Genomic DNA, 18,391 nt, shown 5'->3' with positions numbered 1-18,391 from the left:
TATGATCCCTTGGGGAAATATATAACTCTTTTAGGGAAATAAAATGTTATATTCACCCACCAGGTAGGCAATATCTATAATATTTCATTCTGTGCATCACTTAGAATGTGAACATAGTTGAGAGAAATACAATTAATGATGCCTGACAGATTACATTTTTAATGTATGTAGCATGCAGGTTTTGCTTGATAGGTAACATGTGGAAATACTGAAGTGCTTTTTCTAGAATTGCCTTTTTTCAGAGTCTTATGACATTCAAGTAGAATCATGCCAATTCAAATGTGCCAAATTTCTCACAAAGTTTATATGAAGATGAATATATCATTATTACATTTGATGGATGAATATTCTTGAATTTGGTGACTTCTACAACTATCTTACTCATCTCAGAACCTTGTCCTTTTGACACATTTTATTAGTATGAGAATTATCTTTTTCTTAAGACTAGACTGAATGTGTATGCCCATCATATATCCCTTGAGCTATACAACTCTATATTTAGTCAAGTTCCCATGAAATTATTGAGTTCTTTTCATTTATCCCACATTGTGTGCAATTATTTTTTTACATATGTAATTATTAGTCGTACATAATAGATGTCTTTAATTTTAACACAGGTATATTTTTCTGTTAGTATGTAAACAGTCTCGTATAGCAGATAAAACGAAGCAATATTATACCCAGCTCTTTATCTGTAATGACAATAAAAAGGCTCATTCTGTAAAATGATAATGGTAACTGCGTCATTATGACTGCTGCCATGGAAACCTTGATTTGAGTTTGAATGTTAACCTTTTTTTCCATGGTAATTGCCAAACTTGTAAGGTTTCCATAATTCAAGTCCGGGGGGGGGAATGGGCATCCAAAAGAATATTGAATATCATTTTTTTACAGGATAATGTAAACTGTAAATGTATCCCGCAAATTCTTCATTTCTTACACACATCTGAGGATTTTAGTCAATTAATATTGATTATTTGATTAATATTCTTTTGAGAAATCGTAAAATGTCAGATATGTGTTCTTTGTTTTTCTCAGTTTTTTCCTCATCAATAATGATTGCCTAGTGTGTAAATAAATTATGATTTTTATGCTGAAAATCGTGCTAATCAGTAAATTGTTGGGGCCTTTTGGATTTCCATTCAAATTATCATATTTTACACTCTCAAATTATTCACTATTTTTCCTCTTGAATTAGAAATAAATGTGAAATAAATTGTGACATGAATATTTAATCTACTTAAATGCCTGTGGTTACTACGCTTACCAATGAAACCATGTTATGTTGTCTTTAGTTAATAATGAAGTGCATTTAAACAAGGTTTGGAGGGAAATAGAAATTGTTTTATAGATAAATGTGAAAATTTTGTTTATATTAGATATTAGATTTTGTGATTGTGTACCTACTTGCAATTGTTTATGATTTGTATAATTCAAGAATGCATTCGTTTTATAGTTAAGTTAGTCTTTTGTTCTGTATATCGTTGCCCCTTGCAGTTTCTTCCCACTCTTCCTCCTCTCTTCCCCACCCCCTCTCCGTCTCTCAGCCCCTCCCTCTCCCCTTTCTGCCCCCTCCCTGCACCCTTTCCCCCTTTTCTTCATAATGTTTTGTTTTACAAAATATGAATTTCATTTGATATTTATTCTGATTCTTTCAATGACACAAATATTTATATTATAGAACACTATTTACAATTATATATATATATATATATATATATATATATATTAATGAGATAAAGTGTTGATGCATTGTACTTAGTTCCAACTGAGTTTATTTTGAAGTCCAAATTTTCGACGTTAAACACACGTCTTCTTCAGGGATACAAGAAAGCTCAGTTGGAACTAATTACAATGCATAACCACTTTGCCTCATTAATATCATCTATGTCAAACACACGGAATGTAATATCGTTTTATATATATATATATATATATATATATATATATATATATATATATATATATGATCTTGGATGAATTGAAAAAATTTTAGGATGAAGGATAGATTTTACAGAGTTAAAAGGTCACGAGTCTGAAAAGAATATTGCCTAGAGACTTTTATTTTTGTATGTGATTTTCTCATTTACTTTTGGTGCTTGTGTAGTCTTTATTATGTCATTATGTTGATACGTTATCAAGCCTTGAATACCCTTCTAGCAAAGGAGGGGGACCCGGCAAAAAGGCGGGAAACATTGCTCGCCCCAAATCTTTAAGGTTTTTTGGAGCTTAAGGAATATGTAATTATGTTATTCATGGTTTGACAATCACTTTAAATGATGTGAATGAAGTTTGTCATGTTAGACAAAATTATAAGTATATAATAAGAAAATATGTTTCCCTTATAATTCCTTGAAAACATAAATTCTCAATTGATAATGCATTAGAGAATGAACAAAAATGATAGCATTGTATATGTGATGTAGATTTGGGAAAAATGATTTCTTATTACATAACATTGGTATGCGGTAATTATCTCAATATGATCCACAACTCATTCAACTAAAAATAACTTATTTGCCCTAATGAGCATTAAGTTTATTTACAAACTGAATATTGTAATAATTTGCTTTACTCATTGTATTTAAGTTCAAATTCATTTTATCTGTTTTTTTTCTCATGTTTCAGAATGTAATTACATGTATTTAATATGATTTTTCTTTCATGTTCATTGTTAAACACTTGCCTTCGACTCAAGTTAAAAAAAAGATTAATGAAACGTTAGCACTTCGCCGAAAAAGACATAAAATGCATGGTTTGTAAAAAGTCTATATTTTGCATATGGTATTTGCCATCAAGTTTGTCAGATTTAATGTCAGTATTTCCTTTGCGAAATACAATTCTCAGTGATACTATTTTGATTTACTCTTCCTTGTGACAATCTTTTACCCAGATTCTTCCATTGTCGTCTCACAGCCGCCCCCTGCTCACACCAAAGGATGATTGAAATTAATCATCCCCGTAAATAATGATCAATGATATATCATTTGATAATTTACAGTTTTATAGGTTAATTGAAGTAAGTTAGAAGTATAAATAGACTGAAAGAGTCAAGTTCTGATATGTGACTTAGGTAACATAAATGAATAAGAATTAAAAAAAATATCCCCAATAACAGAGTTGCCATATGGAAAGCCTATTTCAGTATTTGTAATGCAAAATCATGAAGTATGGGATATTAAACGATCTTGACTTTTTGTATGGTCTGGCCAAGCACATATATACAGAACATTTTACGTTCTGTAGTAGTATTACTAAAATCTTTTTTTTTACTTCCAGTCATGATTCATGAGAACAGACGTTTCATTCTTAATTTCCCTGTTAATTGTATTATCATTGAATTATTTCATAGTTTATGTATCTTTATGGTAGTTAATTCATGCATGTCTTTAATCAGTACTATACACACTAACTTTTCATTCCAGTTACCTAAAATGATGAAACCTGAGGAGCGTTTCATGAAATTATGTGTCATTTTATCTGACAGTTACCATAGGAACAATGCCTTTCAGCCAATCAACATTAGAGAAAGATGTCTGATCTGACAACTTGTCGGATGAAAATGTTGATAAAACACTCCCCAGGGGCCCGTTTCATTAAGGACATGCAACTGTTGTATCTTTGTCATTATGGCAAAGTTACAACAGTCGCAAGTCCTTTGTGAAACGAGCCACTGGCTTAACGTATTGATATGATAAATGGTATATGCCACGTTTCCCAATTCTGCTTTGTTCTTATATTGATCTTAATATATTCAGAAATTGCGGGATGGAGTTGTTACTCATTTTCTTTGGAATAATTGTCTCTTTGTTAGTTAGTGTTTGAATTGTTAATCTTTATAAATAATGCCTCTATAACAATTGTAATAAGCATAAACTTCTAGCGCAGTTTGAAAATACTTGGTTTATAGTATCTAATAAAATCACTCCGTCTTACTACATTTTGAGAGCCAACTAACGTAGCCTTCACTCACGTACTGGATCCGTTTTGTTCAACCATACTTTTCATAATCATTTGTTTATTAGTTATTCTTACTTTGATTAACACGGCTTCTTGTATTTTGGGGTGATATTGTTTGGTTTAGAATTGTTTGTCTCATCTGATAATAAATTGGAAATTATATTGTGCAGAAACGATACGTAATTTATTTGAAGATTTTGTTTGTGTGTGAGGGTATGCGGGTGTGTGTGCGATGTCCTTAGACCTTGTTCCCGTCTTCCTCGCTCTCTTTTAACAATACTTGGAAACTAAACCAACAGTTGAAAAAAAGAATTAAGAAATTTACTGAATAAAATATATATATTGAAATTTTGAATCTTTGGTTGAAGTGAGCAGAGTGGGTGGGCGGATGTGAGTTAAGAAACTTTATAAAATTGTTCAATGATTTAATTGTAACCATGATATCTGCTTAATGAACGAAATCTTTTAACCAAAATCAATCTCTTACACTATATAAAGACAACTCTACTCAACCCGTGGGTGAAATGAACCAAAAAAAATGAGGTGGGCAGACAGGGCGTATAGGGTGAAATATCTGAAACAAAAATTTGACGTTTTTGATGATAAAAATACAACAAATTTTGTGATAAATTTTCACATTAAGAATATTAAGAAACTTATAAATTGCATTCATTTCTATTCCTCTTCTTTCCACCTTGTTTTCTTATACGATATTTTGTTTTCGATGAGGGAGTGTTCAAAGCCCCCCGCCCCTTTGTATGCCAGTGACTCATACTGAAAATAGGCACGTCATCGGAGGGGCCCTTAATAAAAATTCTGTTTTAAATTGTGAATATTGTTTTTTCAAAGCAAAATAAAAATTACCATTTTCTTTATATTTTGACAAGAATCTAATCATATTTGAAAAGGGGAACTTAATTTAGTACTCCTGCCTCTGACACGTTGTAGGCCCGCGGTCGCGCCAACACAAATCATGTCCATAACGTTTTTTCCCCTCAAATCTATTCTCAATATATTTTTTCTTAATGGGATTCGTTCACTTGAAAAAAAATGGAGCTCATTACCCAAAACGCTCGACATTTTACACCCTGGAAATCGGAAAAGAAAGACATTATCGGCGCCGAAAACGTCTCAAATTTTACTCAAAACTTACTCTAAACCTTTCTAGGGCGAGAGGGTCTCCTGAATCCACGTTTTATTTCCCTTAAAACTAGCGTTAAATAACTATTTCAAATTGCTTTTTAATCTTTAGAGGAATTAAGATTATATTTGTAATAACTTTCGTGAGTTTGTGTTTTGTTTTTTTTATACATGTATAGATTTTATAGCGGATTAAAATGATGATCTAAACAAAAAAAAATCACTACCCTACCTGTAAAATACACGGGCCAGTAAAAAAGTAAGTATTCTACTTGCTCCTTGGTAAAGAAATAGCATATCGCAGTCATCCTAAAAATTCATTTTGCATTTCTCTTTTTAGGACGTCTTGCCCTCCCCCTCCATATCAAAGTCGGATGTCATGTGCTTTTATACGTTTGAAGGGCACATTATTTTTTAATGACATGAATGACGCACCACCGCGTTATTCTTTAACGTCATCTGCCTCACAAACTATTTGCATTAATGCGACACAAATTTATTGCAAATCACACATGTTGTTAAGAATTGCATATTCCCATTCAATCAAAAGTGAAGACATTGGTATATATTATTTCATTATAAGTAGTATTATTTATTTAGCTCTCATTGTTGTTGTTTTTTTACAGAGAGGCGTAATGATTTAGCGAATCGATCAAAATTGAATGAAAATCCCATTAAGGTTTTATGCCCTCCGCATTGCACAGTTTAAATAGAGTTCGACAACATTAGCTGGTAGATGGAGTTCACCCGAATGCTAATAATCTTTTCCCATGATTTACAACGCACATTGAGATTTTTTTTTGAAATTATAAATGCATGCACAAATCATGTCGAGGAAAGCTGCAGACCGAGCGAACAAAAGAGGTCACCTCGCGTCGAGACTCCAATAAGCACCCACACACGCCCTATTGTCAAATTTCAAACCTTTCTTTGTCTGGGATCGACGTGTTGAGAGGGGTTAAAGCTACCACTCTCATCCTCTGTCTGTCCACCCCCCTCCCCCTCCTTGCTAAACTTTTCACTTTCGCTCATTGAAATAATTTGTCTCATACCCCTCATATACATTCGCAGTATTCGTAGCTTTGGCATTTTTAAGTAAAATTTGCGTATCCTATCTATCTATATCTATATCTATCTAACTAGCTAGCTAGCTCTCTACAGCTTTTATTTCGGTTAGAATTATACCTATAGAATTTAACAATAATAAAACAACATTTCCTGTATCAATTTCTCTTCCTTCTCAATTTCTGTTGGCTTTCCTTACATGCAGCTAATTTATTTTTTTCCCGCCCTTCCTGCTTCTTTTCCTCCGTGTGAATTGTATTCCTATCATATGTGTATTCCCAAAACCTTTATAGTAATTTTATGGGGTTTTTTCATCACTTATTTGAACGAGCTATAAAGGATACAAGATAAATACAATACATTTTATACATTGGATAAGAAATAATAAAACAATGAATTTAGAGCTTGGTAAAAAAAAATATATTACTGATTTAAGCAGGACAGTTTAACTTAAACAACATAAAGTATATACCAAAAAGTTACCGAGATGGAAGTAGATGCAGTAGCAACTAAAGTAACTCATAATGGAAACGTTGGTTTCAAACTATTGAACTGTTAATCATTATGTATTTAAAAAAATATCTTTCAGATTAAGTATGTATAAAAAGGAACATTTTCTTTAAATAAACGACATATCTGGCACATTCATGGATTCAATTAGTATGCAATAGCAAGCTATGCCAAATGAAAAAAAAATTATTTCCTCTCAAGTATTATAGGATGACCGAATATGCCGAATCAAACGTTAATATTTCAACACAGAGCAGCTGTTAAGGTTTACTATAATCATGGACCTACATTAACTCCATTAGAAACAAATTTCAAAATATTTGTGGTGTACGCTTTGAATTGTAGGGATTCAAAATAAATCTAGAATTCCAGATAGACTGTATATTAAGGGACTTATTGAATTCTAGATAGACTGTATATTAAGGGGCTTATTGAATTCTGAATTTAGTTTGAATCCTTAAAAATTAATTTTAAAAGTCGAGGAATTTGAATTTGAATCCTTTGAGATTTAAAAGTGTGTCTTTAGGATTCATCCTTAATAATAAATCAAGAATTCGGTTAGTCACTGCAGTCCATCTTGATTTATTTGAAATCCCTGCAATTTAGAGTGTATTAACACACACCATACAGTACGCTTTGATAGCCATGATATTGATACTAAAATGATATTCAATCATTACACAGTGTAGAATAACAACACTGTTAAGAAGATCGATTTCTAAGAAAAAAACCCGTATCGTTTCCAGTTTCAACAGTTAATTCGAATGTGATTCGCCTGGCCATTTGTTAGGGGTAATCAGTTTGTACGGTCGGGTAAATAGGGGGGGGGGTCATTTTAAAATTTCTGTGGCAATTTTTCTTTTCTTCAAGACTTAAATCAGCGTTACATTTTTGTACAGTCACTTTTTCTAGTACTTTTTAAGAAACAATTGAATATGACTACTTTATAAGGAGGTGTTCAAATCAATGCCACGGACGATTTAATCCATAATGTGAACTCTAAAAATATACTCAAATTTGAATTGATACCTTATGATGGGCACTTCAAAAATACAATTATATATTATTAAAAATGAACAAGAAGACAGGAACAGATATCATTAATTCAATATGACAGCAACCTAGTGCTTTTAATAGAATTGCCCTTAACAAGATATCTCTTTGAGTTGATTGTTTGATGCGTGTAATCTTTATAAACCAACACATGCCCATTTCTGCTAAAGAACGTTTTAAGGGATTGACTACGAGAAATCAACATTATACTTCATTGGAAATAGTCCTATCACATTAATGTTCATATTTTTATTGTATAGTGAAAATTTGGTGACAGGTTTGCTCCTGTGACTGTATTGCTCCGAGCTTTGTTTCACCTGCTATGTAGAAATATGGTTTCCATAGGGTTTTATGTTAGGTTTAGGGCAGGGTATATAGTGTTAAATCAGGGTTTGAAATTAGTTAATCGATTAGTGTGTGGAATTCATAGCAGAGCAATTGTCGGCTTTTTGTCACAAAAGAACTAAATTTTCAGTGGTCCGTAACCATGATAACGAAAAATGCCAAAAGTGTTGTTTATTCTCATCTCTCTCTGGAGCGACACAACATAAAAGAGACTTGTATTTTACCACTGAAATAACTTTCGAACCACTCTAAGGGGATTCATACATGTAGTTCGAAAGTTTGTAAGTACAAGCTGATGGCCATTCGTGTCAAAGGCCTTAATTCATGAAGGGGGCAGGGGCGAATCCCCTATCCCTAGTATTTGTTGCAGTAATGAACATAAATCAATATGAAAGGGGTGAGGAAGATGAAGAAATACAAGCGTGAAAAAACGAATTGGTTATATCACTGCATAATTCCTATATCGTTCATTAAAATCATACATCAAACATGCACTCGAATCACTTGGCCCCATCTCCTCCAATATTTTTTTTTAATACACGTTGTTGGTCAAAGTATTTCGAAACATTTGCTTTCGACAAGATTAGAGCAAAGATTTCTGATTAGAGGATTCAGTTTCTTATTCTTTTAACATGATAACACCGAATAGAAATGAATAATGTGAGTTTAGGTCATGAAGAATGGATAAAAGGATAATGATGAGAAAGTTTTCAATATGATAAAACGGTAAACATTACTTCTTATAATACGAAAACTTCAAAGAAGTCCAAGCTAGCAAAAGGGTGAATATTCTATTAGAACGAAATAAAGAATAAATTGTTGAAATGAAATAAATCCCTATCAGTCAATAAAATCAATCTATCGACTTGAAGGTCATAAAATGGGAATCTTAAATAGGAATTGAGCGTTAAATGGATTAAGAATGACGTGACAGGTATGTCATTACAAAATTAATTTTTTTATTTGAAAATATGCTCTAATTTTTTTGCGTTTGTCTGGCTGTGCGGATGAAAAATTCGGGTTTGTGGACTGTTTTATTTTCATGACAGGTGGACTTGAATTACACACATAGTACGTGTTATAATGCACCACAATATGGTATATGGAATAGAATAAAACGCAACAAACACATCAAATTTTACTTATAAGCCATTAGCTCCGCCTAAAAGGTTTGATCAGATAATCCGGGCAGATAATGCATATTTTCTTCTCTTTGTTCTTTGATCTTTGTACTTTTCTTTCCCTTTTCCAAACAATAAGCAAAATTGTTTTAACACAAACTCCCGTATTTTACAAAAACAAATACACAATCAGTCATCGATACACAATCATGTGAAAATGATCAATCCTAATGCTCTATCGGAGAACGATAGGCCTACTTCCATGACTATCATTTTCATATTTTCATGGCTATTACAAAAAAACAAAACATGAATGAATAATGAATGAATCTGCTGGCAGCATTTCTATGTAATGTAGATTATTGGATTGATTCGTAAAGAAAAATGAGTCGCTTGTTGTGTACGTACTCCTTCTTATGAAGAAATTATCCTTCACGTCTCTACGATGTATTACCCACCTACGTTGATAGTATTCTGAATAAGTGATCGAGTAATCATTCGACATGCTTTCATAGACCATATTTTTTGTTATGCTATTCAGTTTTTTTTAATTGGTGGTCCTTAGCCATACTTCTAAGATAGGTCATAAGCATTTATATTTACGTAATTTCATTTTGGTATCGCTATCTGACGAGAGGTCTGTGTTCTGATTCTGGTGTAATCTAATTGGATTGAAGAAAATGGAAATAGAATGGAATAAATCGGTCATTATTTGATTCATTCTAATTATCATCACTTTATATGGGCTAACCGCCTCCGCATAAACACTGATAATAATTATTGCTGTGCAAAATAAATGTACCATATATATCATTCAAGTTTTCTTATTGTTATCATTATTCTCATAAATCTTTTATAGTAAAATTTTATTAGCAATCATGATGTTTTGAAGTAATAATTCTGTTGTCATTATCGTTGGTATCATTATTATAATCCTGCGTAGTGGGTGTTTGTCAGTAATATTGCAACAAACGCTCTGTACACTGAATTATCGCTTTGGCGAGAGTAAGGTCATGTATATTGAGGTCTGTGTCAGTATAATTATGGAAGATAAGATACGATCTCAGACTTAACTACATTATGATCAGAATCGTGACAGCAGAGAAGTAGTATAATATTTAAAGCATGAGTTTGAGGCCTTATCATCCCTATGTTGAGTAGTATAACATATTTCTATTGCATTGTGATTGCATATTACAAATTGACCACAATGATATTTAGAGATTTTCGTATAATAATTTATGATCATGAATTTCATTTTAATTTTTCTACATGCATCGTTGTAAAGATTTGAAGACTACAACACGCCTCCGAAAAACAGTAACTATGGCAAATATTAATAATAATGAACTCATGTAAACAGTGGTTCATGGGTTGCCTTATTCACCTCATTCCTTTTCTTTTTCAAAATTTGTCTGTGACTGTTCGGTCAAATTCGCATATTATGTTATTCATTTTTAGTTTTTAGCCATTGAAAATAAATTTTAATGATAATAATAACAACCACACACACAATGATTATGAAATGAATTATTATGATAATGGTTGTTGTCTTGATCTTATTTTGATTATGTAAAGATAAAGATGATCATTATCGTTATTATAATATTATTCAATGAAAGTCAAGTCAATTAGATTCAATTCAATGCCTTGGGTTTCAATACATTTAAAACACAATTTTCGAATCACTGAAATATATTTATTTACAAGAAATCATAGAATTTGGATTCATGATTCGACCCATGTTGATTAGAATAATATGAAAAAAAGAGAGAACAAAAAAAAATCCTTAAGTAACAAAACTAAATAAACTGTGTATAGGAGGTGGTAGAGGATTGGAAAAATGTGTTGAAGGCCTAGAGAAAAATAAAACAACGGAACAAATTCCCTTGAAATCTGATTGGGAATAGAAAATTCAATGTGAACAATTACTGCATGACATAATAACTGCATAAATTTTATTCAATTTCTGTTTTTTTTTTCCTTCATTTTTCAGTAGACATCTGTTAACAGTTTCTCTCTTATTACGAATAGAAATAAATCAGATCATCTGGACTTACTGGTTTGAAACGGAGAGAAGTTTCATGTCCGATCCGTGGGACGCTTCTTCAGCTCATCTGAAATGACAGGAAATCGTCGTTGTCGATTTCTCTCTTGTTTCAAAGTGAGTTACAGAATTAATCATTTTATTTTCAGTCGGGTTATATAACATTTTACCTATAATTCGTCTAACACACACAGAAGTGCTAGTAATTGAAAAAAAATAGATAAGTGAAACAGGGTTTAATAATTTAAAAACCGAGTTGATTGTACTAAATGATAAGTATCGTTCGTGTTTTTTTATATAAAAGAATGCAAACGTGGTGAGGTGACTTAATCAATCCTTATGCGACTATGATCTTACTTTCAATTCGTTTAGTATTACACTTTACACCAATGTTCATGGTACTTTGGTTACTTTTACTAACGAGAATGTCTTATTTTAATACGAATAATTCAATTCAAAATTAAATTATTCGCAGTAATAGAAACTTTAAATTCCACGACATCATTAAACTTTTTTTTTTAATCAGGAACAAAATACCGTGCTGATAGTCAACAACTGAATGTTTCTCAACTAAAGTGTATTTATATGCGACAAACTTACCAAAAGTAGAATGTATACTAGTATTATCTGCACTTGTATGTGTGCGTGTGGGGTGCGCGTAATTCTGTGGGGTGGGTGCGCGTATGAGTGTGTTCGCTCCAAAGGTTGGCTGAGTGTTCGCTTCAATGTCCAACGAATTTCATGGAATTTCATGTAATGTGTGTTCATATCTCTTTTCATAATTCATGTATGCGCATACAGCATCATTTCCAAATCGCCACACGACTATTTGATGAAGATTTAGCGCATTGTGGAAATACACGAAAGTTTGATTTAAAAAAAGGCACAACTTTTCTTTCTTCCTTACATCCGATGTTGACGAAGTTTTCGGGGGTGTTTAACTTCCTCATATCAAGTAAATTTTCTGGCGTGGGGTGGACTTTTTTTATTGCTTTCATTGCATAATTGTTATTATATTAAAATTGCGCCAGATAAAGACATGCTCGAAATTATTCGATTTGTCTAAAAGCAAACGTTATAAGACATAATCAAACATAGCGAAACTAAAATTAAAACGGTGGGGAATTTTCAGAACGCTGATTTACCATCTAATTATTATTTTATTCGGCATTTCAAAATACATGAATTATAGTACAACAAGTGGAATGCCTCTGGCCGTCTCACCTGCATCACGCAGTTCAACATAGCAGCAGTGCTAACTTTGAAAACTACTATAACTCGCACAAGATGTTCAGTGATACTTGGTTACTCTTATTTCCACGTTTTATGAACTAGACCAATACACTTACAGAGATAGGATGGTAATTCAACAAATACCCCCAATGTGGCCAAAGTTCATTGACCTCACATGACCTTCGACCTTGATCATGTGACCTGAAACTTGCACAGGATATTCAGTGATACTTGATTACTCTTATGTCCAAGTTTCAAAAGTCAGATCAATAAACTTGCAAAGTTATGATGGTACTTCAACAGATACCCCCATTATGGCCAAAGTTCATTGACCTTTGACCTTGGTCATGTGACCTAAAATGCGCACAGGATGTTCAGTGATACTTGATTACTCTTATGTCCAATTTTTATGAACTAGACCAACATACTTTCAAAGTTATGATGGTAATTCAACAAATACCCCCAATTCGGCCAAAGTTCATTGACCCTAAATGACCTTTGACCTTGGTCATGTGACGTGAAACTCATGCAGGATGTTTGGTGATACTTGATCAAGCTTATGTCCAAGTTTAATGAACTAGGTCCATATATTTTCTAAGTTATGATGACATTTCCAAACCTTAACCTCAGGTTAAGATTTCGATGTTGATTCCGCCAACATGGTCTAAGTTCATTGACCCTAAATGACCTTTGACCTTGGTCATGTGACATGAAACTCTAATAGGATGTTCAGTAATACTTGATTAACCTTATGGCCAAGTTTCATGAACTAGGTCTATATACTTTCTAAGTTATGATGTCATTTCAAAAATTTAACCTCAGGTTAAGATTTGATGTTGACGCCGCCGCCGTCGCCGTCGGAAAAGCGGCGCCTATAGTCTCACTCTGCTATGCAGGTGAGACAATAACAATTACATAACATACGTGACATAATACAAAGGACCTGGAATAGAGATTAAGGGGTTGCCTGGGCTTAGAAAAGGTTAACTAAATTACCATGACCCACAGGTCTTCCTTCCCACACCCCTTCACCTCCATCCAGGTCAGTATAAGAATATAAAAAGAAACATGTGAATTAAAATTGTATAACCGAAACTGGCAACAGTTAATTTGGCGATACAATGTAACATGGATCCATCAGCAATTATCATTTCAATTGATTCTTACAATATAAATAATAAAAGAATAGAAAAGAAAATAATAATGCAGTAATTTGAATTGGTTGCGTACATATCCAAACTGTTTCGATTCTTATTTGACTATTTTATTTGTCTACGATTGGATAAAAAATGACTAAATCAATGAATTAAATACAGATTATCTATTGTAATTGCAATCGACTTAAATTTGTATTCATTAAATTTGATTTCATTATGACCGATTGAACCTGAGAATAATACCAGATGACATCAGAAATATTCCCAATTATTATCGATTAATATTATGTATCAGTATCATCAATAACATTTCAATTATACATATTATGTGTTCAAATGATAATGTTATTTTGGATTAATGTTTTAGCTAATTTGCTAAATAAAGGAATTTAATTAAAATTAGATTACACACGAAAATAGAAAACGTGATATTAAAGGGGAAAAAACATAAACGAGCCGCTGCCTCATTATTACGTTAGGTTATATAAAGTGCATGAATTTAAATTTTGTAATGGTTCATGGTGAATAAATCATATATGACACTCGGAAAGAGCATGGTAATAACATACAATAATCTGATATTGCAAACATTTTTACAACAAAGTGTTATATTAAACAAAGAAGCATTATATTCGATGCAACAACTACTACTAATAATGAATGAAAATTGACTGCATCGAAATTATATGAGAAAGCCATGAGCAATAAAGTATATAAAAAACAAGTGTTTTACTATCCCATGAAATAACTATAATAAAAAAAAAACGTCGAAATTAAACTTTAAAGCTATCTAAAACATCGAAGTGCTTCACATTGCGCATCGGCGCTTATAGCATAAAATTATACTTAACTCTTTGTCTAACATTCCCTTAAAATTAAGTCGGCGATGAATACATAAATTGTGAGTCATATTTTTCTAAAAAGAATTGTGCTTACGCGTAGCACTAGAATACACTTAATTCACACATTCGAAGGGTATTTGGTCTGTATAGTTAACTATATATACAGCCATAAATATAACACTGAAAAATTTCCTGCGATTTAAAAAAAAATACCTTTCCATTTTGCTAATAGGAGTCCAGGGATGATGATGAATAAAACAATGACTGAAATATTTATTTTTAGTGTGAATTAGGGTTTTGCAGGTGTATTTGAATGCAAAAAGTGGTTATTTTCGACGTACCTTGAATAAAGTATTTAGCGCAAAATTCATTTTTATTTGTAAAACTTATTCTTTATTATCTGTTTATTAGTAGGTACCATAATACACCAATTCTATATTATTCGATTAATATCCTGTATAAAAGGATACAGGAAAATCATCTTCATTCAATCTCCTGGAAAAATATCAGAGTTTGAAAAAGTTGCATTTCTGTCTTCTAGGACATTAACTTTTATAACCTTTTCGAAATGACGTTAGTCATGTAACTGTTTTTACATCTCACAATTGGGCTGAAGCAGCATCAGATCAGTTTAATATACCAACTACGTTAATGTTGCTCTTAACTCTGACAAAATTATAGTTACGATCATAACATTGTGGCCTCATCCGAGAGTAAGAATGTTTGTTTTTAAGCTTGTTGAAAGTTTACTTTACTTGCTTTATTTGTCTTACAGTCGCTCGTTACCACTTTGGAGTGGAAACAAAATATACATCAATGAGCTACTGTCGTGACTAGCGAACGGTATATAAGTATGTAACACGTTTAAATCATCAATAAATAGACGATGATTAGGTAGGGTCCTAATGTTGATCCTGGCGATACACCAATGCAGGCCTGTCATGTGAATCTTCTGTGACAGTATTCTACTATTTTTTTACACAGTTTTGTTGTATAAAATGCACACATTGTGCAATCTTTAGATTAGATACCCCAGCAGTAATTACATTACCTTTTACGAGGCCTCCATCATTTTCAAGCCTAATCGCTCACGATGGCGGTCTCCTGTATTCATTTGAATAATCTTGTTTTGAAAAATATATAACACATCTTGTTGATATTTATTTACAATATTTATACTATGCGGCTATCATTATTTTGTTATATGTATTACATTGGTACATTGTATACAGTGTATATGTATTTTGTAATTCTGATACTGATGTGAATGCAGAAATAAATCAAATCAAAATCAAATAATATGTATATATATATATATATATATATATATATATATATATATATATACATACATATATATATAATATATATACATATGTGTGTGTATGTTTGTGTGGGTGTATGCGTGTATGTATGTATGTATATTATATCCAATACTGGTCTATCAAGCAAAGCATTCCCTATATATTTAGATTAAATTACAACATTATTTTTTCAAAGAGAGGGTGGAAAAAGAGGTCCGTTTGAATTTACTTACAGACAGCTTGCACTGTTCGAATGCTGTTATATATATTTGGAATTAAACTATTGATTAGGAATAGCGCAAATGAAATTATTATCAAAAGTAATTGATATTGTTCAATGGACTATAAGAATAAATGGATGATTGTTTAACTATTGACGCAAAGTTGATTATTATGAATGTATATATAAATTTTTCCTTACACCTCGTAAATAAAGACAAATTAATTACACAAATTTGATGTATCATTCTTTCATCTATTTAATAAATATGAGAATTTTCAATAAGCCAAGTTTAAAAAAAGGTGTGTCAATTATTGTAACAGTGTTCACGAATTCCTTTGGAGATATGTTATTGAATCCATCACATGTAAAAGCAAATAAATGAACTATTCAACAATGATTGAAATTAATAACGGATTAAATCTTAAATACCCTGTGGATTTGTCTCAATATAAGATCCGGTGATCAATTATCGAAATAGGGCCTATATTATTGGAAGTTGATGAATAGTTCACCTTTTTAAAATAAAGACATTTACAAACCACAATTCAAACAAGAATCAACAAAAATCTTAACCTGACAAATTCTTAGCTAATCAACTTATAATCATCTTACTCATCTACTTTTTATTTTTTACAGATAATGCTTTCAACTTCAAAATTTAGGGTGCAAAACATAATTTCATGAAATCAGCAAGCCAATAATCATCAATAATTGTAATAACGTGAATATATATCGTGCAGCAATCACGGACTTTAATGTTTTGACATTACAATAAAAATACAATTTGAAGCATTATCATTGTCAGAGATTAATTTTATAGAAAACGATGGTTAAAAGCACTACATATATAGAGAACAACAAAGCAATAGAATAAGTAGGATAGTGAAAATGTCGTTTAAGTTGGATGTGAAAGAAACTTAAATTATGCCATCTTAAGTTTTTCATTATTTCATAAGGAGAGATATTTTATAACAAATGCATGATTATATTTTTGTTCCGTTTCTGCAGTAAAATGACCGAAATGACTGTTTTTAATTTCAACAACATAATAAATATAACAGCGTGATATAGTTTAACGCCAGTTTTAACAAAAATACAAATGTATATTTTGTTACCAAAATAATGTGACTAAATTCAACTATTTTACGACATATCTGAAGAACTCCAATGTTATTGCTTTTAAGTCCAATACTTTATTTGAGACTTACGTACCTTAAGTAAAATTCAAAGTATAAAAATCAATATTATTAACAAAATCCTTTATCTCGAACATAGACGTGAAGATTCTTTGATTATGATCATTATAACGCATTTGGCAAATTATTGTATTTTGTGAATTTATTAGAACGGAACAACCTTGTAAGTATTCGACTTTATCATGTATTTTGAGAACTCTTAATTGGAAATAAATCGAAATAGAATTCTAACCTTAAATCTATAATAATCAAGTTAAAAATTGTAAGATTGTTTGTATCTTATTTTCACAAAAAGCGATTCGTTTCAATAAGTATTTCTTAGATGCAGAATAGTGATTGAAATCAAAATTTAACTCCTGATATATTAGAGCACTGATTGTGTTCAATATCATAAAAGATACAAATAATCTGATCAGATACAATGACAGTAATACGAGAAATTGAATGATGACAATGATACAATGATAAAATCAATATTAATATATGGGAGAATGAATTGATCATGATGATAACAGATTACAATAATGACATAAAAATAACAAAAAATGGATGATTACAAACCAAATTGATGAATAAATCATTACTCGGGAAATTGTCCCATTCATCTTTATTCAATTTTAATAATTGTGTTCACAACGTTGTTTTAAAGTCTATAGAAAATATCATCAATATTCGCCTTATTTGATAATACAAAAGGAAAGTTGAACCTTAAGAGTAGGGTTATTTACCTGAATCAGTATATTCAATAAATTAATCAACAAATTTAAGTTCAAAATTGATAACATCACTAACCTTGCCAGTGTTCATGAGAAGATAGACATTCATTTCAACATTATTTCATCCACGGGGTTTTCGAATGTTTAAGAACGAATAAGTTTGAAAGGGAAATATCCGATATATCAAACTATTGAATTCAGTGAATTCAGTAAAACACCTTTTTGTAATTTAATTTCGTTTTGCTTGCTGTATATCGGATTACATTTTCATTAAGTTCATTTTTGTATTTTTATTTCGACAAATCCGTGCATGATGGAATGTAGTGAATCTTATTTCCTTTTCAGAGTTTAATAAAATGCCCCAAGTTACCATTTTATATGACATAATAAATCATAAGATTATGTGTTTAGATAATTATGTTCATGACAATCATCATATTTTTCTGCCAAAGTTTAACCATAGTTATTCAAAGCAATTC

Source organism: Lytechinus variegatus, chromosome 10 (assembly GCF_018143015.1).
Source record: "Lytechinus variegatus isolate NC3 chromosome 10, Lvar_3.0, whole genome shotgun sequence".
Lineage (NCBI taxonomy): Eukaryota > Metazoa > Echinodermata > Echinoidea > Temnopleuroida > Toxopneustidae > Lytechinus > Lytechinus variegatus.
This window is presented reverse-complemented; position numbering follows the sequence as displayed.